Here is a 9,822-nt window from a genome sequence, read left to right as displayed (position 1 = left end):
CTTTTATCCTAAGTTGTCCATCCTGGTAAGTGGCATTGCGGTAAAAAAGACCTCCCTTGAGAGATGGCAACTCCATTCACTAGATGAAAATAGTGAAAAACCAAAAGGAGTTTGAACATTTCTTGGACAGGTCTCCACATATTTATTAAACACCTAAGCTACTTAGGATATTTATCACCCATCCCTGAAGTTTTCCTTCTTAAAACTACAAAAAAAATTTTTTTTGAAATCTTCTCTGGCATTGCACAGACAAGTGGCATTTACAGGATAGCTATCCTCACAGCTATCTATTCTACAAAAAACAATGGCAGGTGGTTCTCATATGTATATATTTCTATAGGAAAATAAAAATAGATTCTAGAAACACAAAAGGTTTCTTAGGCTCTTATTAGTTCTTAGATTCTAGGTTCTAATTCCTGGACCCGTTACTAATTATTTTAAACTTTGTCATTATTTAAAATTTGATCAATCAACAAGCATTTATTGAGCACCACATGTTTCAGGGACTGTACTGGAGATTGAAGTTTCAAACCCAAAAGTGGAAATAGTCCTAGCCTTCAAAGAGGTTATATTCTATCAAGATCTAATAAGCATTGAGTTTTCCACTTTGCATTTAGCACAGTTAGACTTTTTTTTTCAAATTGGTAACTTTTTTAACTAATTTTTTATTTAGTAACTAATTTTTAAATTAGTAACTTTTTTTTCAAATTAGTAACTTTGTCAAGTTGCTATTATGTGTTTAGCATCTTGAAAAAGAAAAGATGATTTCAATTATATGCCTGTTTACCCATCAGGAAAATGGAACAATCTTCCCAACTCCCTTTCTACCTTGCCAAGATTTTGTAATGCATAAATGTGTATGAGGTAATTAAAAATATAGACTAAGTCACTAAATCAAAAATTTTGTAAATAAAATTAGTCATTTCCATTTCTTTTTACCCTGGAGAAAGACTGGTCTACGAATGGCATAATGTCACAATAAGTTGTGAGTGGTTAGAAACAACCTTTCAAGGAATTGCTAGGACTAAGTCATTTCAACATTCTTTACTTAAAAAAACAAAAAGAATAAACTCCTCAAATCTTTACCAAAAAAAAAAAAAAGGTACTTCTCTGATCAGTTTCTGCATGAGTGTAATATCAGTCTGAAATAATGCAGTGAAAAGAAAAAAATGCATAGTTTTTTTTTCTATTTTTCTAGTAATGTAAAATAGCATCTTTCATCAGTTTCAAAGAGGAGGCAACAACTCTTTAGTTGATAAAGTATTGATTTTGGAGTCACAAGTCCAGGGCATCATTGACGACTCTTGACTTGCTTAGACAAACCAATTAACTTATGTGCCTCAGTTCCTCCATGTGCAAAATGGAGATAATAATACTTAACACTGCCTACCTCACCAGGATGTGATGAGGGCAAGTGAGATAAATGTGAAATGCTTTGAATTTTTTGAAAGAAAGGTGCTATACAAATTGAAGGCATATTTTGTTTTTAATGAACCAATTATTGATTCTATTTACGGTCTTAATACTGCTGCTCATTGTGAGGGTAATTTTAAGATTGATGCATATTGTTCACTTCTTTGCTCAGACCTCGATATATCATTCAGTAGTGGTACCCATAAAGTGAAATGTGTATTTTTCAGCTTATTTCTACTAAAAACATTTCAATTGTGACTCTTCACAAATGGCTGGAGTTTGACATGTAACTTCAAAAGTTACATGTAGTGAACATCTATTCATTCCTGTACATAAGTATAATTATGTGTAAATAGCTGGTACATTGTAATTACAGACATTATTATCAAATTGTCTTTGTCTTTTTTAAATTGCAATAAAGTTCCGTTTTCTACAAAAGTTGGTCAAAAAATTATTGAGTATTTGGGCAATGTTAAAAAATTCTACCTAACAAATATTTGAGTTTCCCAAAAGATAGTTCCCTTTTAAGGATGAAAAACTAATGTAGGTTATCTTAACAAAACAGAGGCCAATATGACAGGCCATGTTTGTTTCTCTCCTCTTCCTCATTGAAATATATAAAAAGTGCCCATCACCACAGGGGACTTTGGGAAAATATCCTATTGCAGTTAGAATGGAGTATACAGACCCTAGAAGAAATCACAGATTGGCTTCCACAGGAGAACCTGGGTCAAATTTTTTTTTCCTCTATATGCTTAGCTCCAGTTTGTTCCTAATCCTATTCCTCCATGCCATCCTTGATAAAATGGTTAAGAAAGCAAACTTCTTATTTGGCAGTATCCCTCTTCCATTTTATGTGACATAACCCATTTTGCTCCCCTTTTCATTCCACTCCTTGTCATCTACTATTCTCATGTTACCCCCTGGCTACCCAAAGCCCCTCAGCCTCATCCAAGCCTGCCCTTCCTGGGTCATTCCTCATACTACAGCCAAACCTTCTCCTCTCCCCTCCCCCCATCAAAATTGTCCAGGATTAGAGTTCTCATGTCTAACAAAAATTCAAACAAATATTAATGGTGTCTAGTGGCTTAATAGATTATCTCCTCCCCCTATCCCAACACCTCACTTGGCAAACACTTCTTCCAGAAGACTCCAGAAGTAGCAATGTTTCAAACTGAATTCGGTTCAGTAAACATTAAATACTGTCACTAGATTATAGGGCTTTGTGTCTGAGAGGGACCTCAGAGATCCAACCCACACCTGAAACACTGAATTTTTTTACAATATTACAAGACGTCAATCAACCCCCATTTGAGTGCCTACGGTGACAGAAAACCTGTGAAGCAACTCAATTCATTTTTTGACTGACTCCACCGGATCTAGTGCTCTATCCACCTCAAGTTTTGCATTTTATAGTCACTCTAGTAATTGTATTCTCTGAACTTCTAGTGTAATTACAATTAACAGCAAGAGGCAGGGTAGCATAATGGATAGTGCCTTAGGCTTAGAAACAGTCAGGCATGGGCTATAGATATAGATACATATATGTGTATATATGGAGATATATATACATATACACATACATGTGTACATATACATATACATGTATGCATTAAACATCATGTTTCCTATTTTTCATAGAAAAAGACATTGGATACAATTTGGACAAGTAAGTGGGGTTCAGTAAGACAATGCAAGAGAATACTCATAAAATATTCTAACATAAAGATTTCATTCACCTGAAAATAAATGATTAAAAAAATCCTAATGAGGACTTGGTGGGGAAGGACTGAAAAGTTATTATGAATTGAAATGAATTAATTTGAATGTAAATAGTTACCAATCAAATTTAGTTGTACTGATGTTCAATGTCAAACTTTTAATAAAATATGTATCAAGATCCACATAATACCCTCTTATCTGTTTGAATTATTGTTATTTTCCCTGTGGGCCCAGAGGAAGTTAACTATGATCCAAACAGAGGAATAGGACCCAGTTAATTTTAAATAAAATTTCAAAAATTCATTCAACTTCAATACTTTTCCAAATTTATTGTCAGCATCTCAAGTTCTTTGGAAAGCATAAACTACACAATATGCAGCAATATATATACCCAGGACATGTTCTAATTTCAGTGTATCCTTCCACATGAGGTCCTTCAAATCATGTGTTTCCAGAAAGAGCATAGATGAGCTCACATCAGATCAACACATTGGCCCTGGCCATAAGACAAAAAAAATGAAAGGACGATCATAGCCAAGAATGGAAAAATGCAGACACCTTAAATAATTCTGCAATCAGTAGGAAGATGACTATCACAGTAACTGAGAAGAGATTCAGTAATCTGGAAAATTGCCAAGCAGTTGAGGAGTGGGGGTGGGGAGTGAGAAAGAGAGAAGGAAGAGAATAGAAAGGGAATTAAGTGGTTTCCACCAATCAAATGAGACTCAATTAACATAAAAACAATGAGGCAAAAAATGATCTGCCAAAAAAAAAAAAAAGCTGCACATCCCCTCCCCAATCTCTCTTTAAATTGCCTCCTCCCATCACCCTCTAATTAGTTAGGCAGTGTTGACCGTGGATTGCTTGGGCCTCATTCTCTTTGATGAGATGATGGAGCTGTTTTTTACCTCATCAGGCAATTCTCAGTTCCAAATAGAGATTTTTCACCTCCTTCATTTTTTCACAACTTCTCACAATCTTGTACTGAGACCCATTCTTTTCCCTTGTTTCTTATCTAAAATCTTGAAATCTAGGCAAGTTTAATGCTAACGGAATCACTGGAGCTTTGCTCAAACGTGAGACCTTGCAATGAAGGTTTCCCACTGACCTCTGACGGTGAAGTAGTCATAGGATTTCAAGCCCATCCCTAAACTGTGCTCTGTCTCTCTGGTAATAAGTGAAGGAGGTAATCAGCTCCTTGAATGGCCTAAAAGTTCCCAGTTTCACTTCTGGACTAAAACATTTTAAAAAATTATTTTTTTCCCCACAAAACAACCAGTATAAACTTGCATGATCATTTCTACCTCGTGGCCATCAACATATTGTTGTTATTGTTTGTCCTCCATTGTCAAAGAGGAACAATGACATCAGGAGAGCGATGTCTTGACTTGCCTGTGAAGTGGATTTAAGGGAGTGGCAAATCACTCCAGTATCTTTGCCAAGAAAACCCCATGGAGAGTATGGCCCATGGCCATCAACATAAGCCATTTAAACAACCTAATAAGATGGAATCTTTATTTTAATTTTAAAAACGTTCAGATCTAATTCCCTATTGTTTAGAACTAATGTTATTTTTTATTTCTATTACTCCTGGGTCCCTTTTTTCTTAGGGAATCACACACATTTGGCACTGTTGTAAAGAAATAGATGTGTGTACATGTGTATATGTACATATGTTTGTATATATATATATATATATAATAGGAGTGGGTAAGTGGAAGTAAGGTGGGGGGGAAGAATAAGAGAATACTAACAAAAGTATTGTAACATAAAGACTTCAGTCATCTGAGAATGAATGGATGACTATAAAATCCTAATGAGGATTAGTAATTCAACAGAATTCTCATCATAGGGATTCTCCTCTCACACTGGCCCATGCCCAGTCCTACACACACACACACACACACACACACACACACTTCGTGGATTAGAAGACTATAAAATTGTTGAACTTCCACTAAAGACGGAAAAGCAGAGAAACAGTTGGAGAAATAAAAGAATTAAAATCACCCAGTATCCACTTAGAAACTGGATAGCATGTAACTCAAGCTTAAGTGAAGAAGTAAACACCCCTTCAAAAATTCTCACATAGTCCTCAAGATTATGAGTAGAACTTTAGAAATCATTTTTACAATCTATTCCTTTTACAAGTGAAGTAATTGCACCCCAGAAATGTTAAATGATGTGCTCAGAGATCACATGGGTAGTCAGTCTCAGAGCCAACGTCTGAATCCAGGTATTCTTGACTTCAATTATAGTGCTGTTTCATCATCATCATCATCATCATCATCAATAGCTACCATTTGAAGAGAGCTTTCAAATTTGTAAAACACTTTGCAGTTGACATCTCATTTGATCTTCTCAACAGCCCTTTGAGGTATATATTATTATTATTATTATCATTATCATCATCATCATCATCATATACTCTAGGGATTGTCTGTGAACTTGTTTTTTTTAAAAATATTTTGATAACTGTAATTCAATATAATTGGTTTCCTTTGTAATTCTATGTTGTTGTTGTTCAGTCATATCCAATTCTTCATGACAACATTTGGAGTTTTCTTGGCAAAGATACTGGAATAGTTTGCCATTTCCTTCTCCAGCTCATTTTATAGATGAGGAAACTATGGCAAAGAGGGTTAAGTGACTTACCCAGGGTCACACAGCTAGGAAGTATTGAGGCTGGATTTGAACTCAGGAAGATGTATCTTCCTGACCCAGGCCCAGCACTCTGTCCACTGTACCACCTAGCTGCCCTTATGTATTTTATTTTAAAACATCAAATTTCCTTTTGCTCTATGCCAGTGGTGTCAAACTCAAATAGAAATGGGGCACTAAATGTACATAAGAATCCCTGAGGGCTGCATATTGACTTAGAAAACTACATATTCTGTGTGTTCTTTTGTATTTTTATTTATTTAGTTTTTTTTAATTTTTATTCATTTTGAACTTAAATACAAAAAGACAAAAACGTACACAGTACAACATAAAAAGATGATTCAATATAAAACCATGGATTTATATTTCATACTGTTTATTTTTTTTAAATTATGTAATAAATACTACATATCATTTTCAAAGCTACCCTGCTTTTCTGTGCTCCCTTCTAAGTTTTATTTTGTTCTCTGCTGTGCACTTTTCTTTCTCCCTCCCTCCCTGCTGTACCCTAGAGAAGGCTACCATTAGACACAAAGTGTGTATGTGTGTGTGTGTGTGTGTGTGTGTGTGTGTGTGTGTGTAAAACCATACTATACATACTTTTATTTATCAGTTCTTTCTCTTGAAGTGGATAGTGTCTTCCTTCATAGGTCCTTTGTAGCTGATATGAGTATTTATAATATTCAGAATGACTTAATTGTTCTTAGAATAATATTGTTCTAAGAATATTCTCTTGGTTCCACTAATTCCACTATAATCTTTATAATACATTGTTGTAGTCTCTTAGCTAGTATTTTATTTAGGATTTTTGCATCCATATTGATTAATGAAATCAGTCTATAATTTTCTTTCTCTATTTTGGCTCTTCCTGGTTTAAGTATCAACACTATATTTGTTTCATAAAAGGAGTTTGGTACAACTCCTTTGCCTATTATTCTAAATAATTTATTTAATATTGGAATTAGTTGGTGTTTGGTGGAATTCACTTTTAAATACATCCGGTCCTGATGCTTTTTTCTTAGGAAGCCTATTTATGGCCTGTTCAATTTCTTTTTCTAATACAGGTTTATTTAGGTATTTTATTTCCTCTTCTGTTACTCTAGGCAGTTTGTAGTTTTTTAAATATTCTTCCATTTCACTTAGATTGTTAAATTTATTGGCATATAATTGGGCTATTTATTTTGTTAAATATTTCTGTTAGCATTTTAATCTGGTTCTGCCTGGCTCAGGAGTTCCTCACACTTCTTCCTGCATTTGACACCTCTGCTCTACGCTATCTCATAGAGTGATATAGGTTTATTTATCATTTCATTATGCATTGAAACAAATTAATTTAAATGTAAATAGTTACTAAGTCATCAATTTCCATAAATCATTTCTATGCAGATGACTTCCAGATCTATATATCCCACCCAAGTTTCTGTCCTGAGCTCCAGTCCCACATCACCAAATGCCTTTTGGACATTTTTTTTTTTGTTTTGTTTTGTTTTTGTTTTTAGGCAATTGGGGTTAAGTGACTTGCCCAGGGTCACACAGCTAGTACATGCCAAGTGATTGGTCTAAGGCCGGATTTGAACTCAGGTCCTCCTGACTTCAGGGCCCTTTAGACATTTTAAACTGGTGTCCCATGCGCATCTCAGACTCAACATGTCCAAAACAGAACTCTTATTTTTCTTCTAAATCCTATCCTCTTCCCAACTTTCCTATTATTGTCAAGGGTACCACCATCCTCCTAGTCACTAGGGTCCCACCTTTGATGTCACCCTCAACTCCTCAGTCTCCTTTAAGCCATATACCTAATTTGCTAACAAATCTTATCATTTCTGCTTTCACAGCATCTCTCATATAAAGACTCCTATAGCCACAACCTACTTCAGGCCTTCATTACCTCTTGCCTGGACTATTGCAATAGCTTTCTTTCTTTCTTTCTTTTTTTAAGGCAGTTGGGGTTAAGTGACTTGCCCAGGGTCACACAGCTAGTAAGTGACAAGTGTTTTGGTCTGAGGCCAGAATTTGAACTCAGGTCCTCCTGACTTCAGGGCCGGTGCTCTATCCACTGCACCACCTAGCTGCCCCTTGCAATAGCTTTCTAATCAGTCTCTCTGTATCATCTCTCCCCAGTTCAATCCATCCTCAACTCAGCTGCCAAAATTATTTTTCTAAAACATCGATCCCCCAATGCTGCCCATCATCAGTGAGCTCCAGTGTCTCCTCATTGACTTCTAGGATCAAAAATAAATTCCTCTGTTTGGCATCTAAAGCTTGTCATAACCTTGTCCCTTCCTAGCTTTGCAGTCTTCTTACACTTTAATCCCCTCCACACACTCTGCAATCTAGCTACACTAACCTGCTTATGTTTCCTTGAATATGACACTCCTTTGCCCATGCCTGGAGTGCTCTCCCTCTTCTTTTCTATCTCTTAGTTTTCCTGGCTTCCTTCAATACTCATTTTAAGTCTTCCCTTTTTCAGGAGGCCTTTCTAGGTTCCCCAGCTACTAGTGTCTGTCTTTCTCTTTCAGTTTACCTTCCATATCTCTGTCTGTCTGTCTGTCTGTGTCTGTCTGTCTCTGTCTCTGTCTCTCTCTCCTCTTTTTCCCTCCCTCCCCCTCTTCGTCTCCCTCTCTCTTTCTCTGTGTTTACACACACATCCACACATATGTACACATATATATGTGTGCATACGTATATGTGTAAAGTTTTACTGATGCGTTTTAACATTACAAATATTTGAATGGACCTAGTTGTTTACGTGTTCTCTCCCTCCTCTTAGAATATATACTCCTTTGAGTTCAGAGACTTTTTTTTGCCTTTCTTTGTATCCCCAGTACTTAGAACATTGATTGACAAATAGAAAAGTCTTAATAAATGCTTGTGGGTTGATTCAATCAGCAGAGAGAAGCACATTGGTAAAAAGTGATGCCTTAGAAGGTAAGATGATGAATTTAGTTTTTGGAAATATTGAGACATCAATATTTCCGACATCATGAGACATCAGGCAGAGATGTCCAGCAGTCCGAGATGTGGGACATATGTTTAGGAAAGACATCTGGGCTAGAAAAATTTGCAAAATAATAAATATTTACTGCAAACCCATGCTATTTCCTAGAGACGAAGCTGGAAAACACTAAGCTATGCACTTTGGGAAGCTGTGTTCACTCTTTTGAGACCCTGCAGTAAATTACTTCTCAAGTGTGTGCTGTAGAGGGACAGACTTCCCAGAGGGAAAGCAAGACAGGTCACAAGTGTGATGTCAAGGAAAAGAGAGATGAACTTGAAGCACCAATTGCACTTCGGTCATTTACTAGTTTATGACTGCACCCAACACCTGGCAACTTTGCTTTCTTCATCTGGAAAACTAGAATACCAACACTTGTGCAGTACAACTTGATGTCGTCCTCAACTCCCCTATATAATACTTGCTGCCTCTTAGGGCTGATTTTAAGGATCAAATGAAAAACTAAGTATACAGTGCTTTTCAAATTGTCTTACAATGCTACACAAATGTCAGATGTTAGGAGGAGAAAGCTGGAGGAGAAGGGGCCAGAAGACGTAGGTACGAGCCATAACTCTGACCCTTTACTAACAATGGAATCTTGGAAAAGTCACTCAAATTCTCTGAACTTCAGTTTCCTCATCTGTAAAAGAGGTTTGACTAGGTTCCTTCCAACCCTAAAATCCTAGGTATGATGATTATTGTTTATGTCCTTTGGAGAGCTGGTCCATCACGTAGCAGAGACGGAAGGTTGTGTTTTTTTAATTGAGTAAAAATGACTTTATTTTCCCAGGTGTCTGTAGAATCAAACAGAGGTCGTAGCTAAGGAGAAAATAGCTCTTTTCTGACCACTCCGTTCTCATCAACTAATTCAAAGACATAAAGTATAACGTTACAAGGCCTCCATCCCTGGACGTGTCGAATTAGTTTGAAGCAGAGGTTAAAGAGGAGTCACTTTTTTTTTTCAGTAGCCATTTCCCTCATCCCCTTTCCTGTCTGTTACCACCACCGCCAGGAGTGTGCTGACACCAGAT

The sequence above is a fragment of the Vombatus ursinus genome, unplaced genomic scaffold, assembly GCF_900497805.2.
Source record: "Vombatus ursinus unplaced genomic scaffold, bare-nosed wombat genome assembly UNPS02014812.1, whole genome shotgun sequence".
Lineage (NCBI taxonomy): Eukaryota > Metazoa > Chordata > Mammalia > Diprotodontia > Vombatidae > Vombatus > Vombatus ursinus.
This window is presented reverse-complemented; position numbering follows the sequence as displayed.